This window comes from Alligator mississippiensis, chromosome 3 (genome assembly GCF_030867095.1).
Source record: "Alligator mississippiensis isolate rAllMis1 chromosome 3, rAllMis1, whole genome shotgun sequence".
In the NCBI taxonomy this organism is placed as follows: Eukaryota; Metazoa; Chordata; order Crocodylia; family Alligatoridae; genus Alligator; species Alligator mississippiensis.
In genome coordinates, this window is record NC_081826.1 from 90,982,825 (window position 1) to 90,983,762 (window position 938).

Genomic DNA, 938 nt, shown 5'->3' on the forward strand with positions numbered 1-938 from the left:
AAATTAAAAAAATATATATATAACCAGGAGCAGCCAAGGACCAGCTCCTGGCAGCACCACTGGTGGAACATGAAGGCTGTTAAAAAGCAGAGAGGGTCATCATCACAGGTGGGAGGAAGAGCTCAGAACAGACCAGGTAGATGATAACCAGGGATCCTGGTTTTCTCCCATATTAAAAAAAAAAAAAAAAAAAAAAAATCCCCCAGTTTTCAGATTTAAAAAAGGAGCCCCATATCCAGTTTTTCATGATTAAAATGAAACACCACTTACCACTAAAATAGATACATATTTGTATATTAGTAGTGTTTCATTTTAATCATGGAAAACTGGATTTTGGGTTACTTTTTTAAATCTGAAAATTGGGGATTCTTTTTTTTTTTTTTTAAATAAGAGAAAGCCAGGATCCCTCATACAAGCCAGGAAGACAAGCAACTCCTGACTAGAAATGCTGCTCTGCTGCCACTGCCAGGCCCTGCTTTAAGCCGAGGGGGCAACAGGCATCAGAGAGCCCCCTGCCCCGGATCCACCCCTGGCTGCAGCGGGGGCCGACGGACTCCAAGGAGGGCGGGAGATCCCGGGACCGGGGCTGGGGAACGGCAGGGCACTACCACAGGCTGCAGCTGAAGGCCCCTGCCTGAGGGCGCTTACTTCCGCCCAGCTCAGAAAACACCAACCCCAAACCCCACCCGTAGCGCACAGGAAACTCCCGCTATGCCCTAATAAGGACACCACAGCGGCCTGCGCACACGCCCCGCCCCGCCCCCCCTCTCCCTGGAATGTGGTGAACGCACCGGGCTGTACCAACACCCCGCGGGGGGGGAGGGGAAGCCGGGGACTGGCTGAACTAACGCCCTGCGGGCGGGAGTGCCGGGTGAAGGGGCTGTGTCAAGAAGCCACGTGCCCCTCCCCGCTCTCCTTGTGTCAGTCTCGCGGATGGT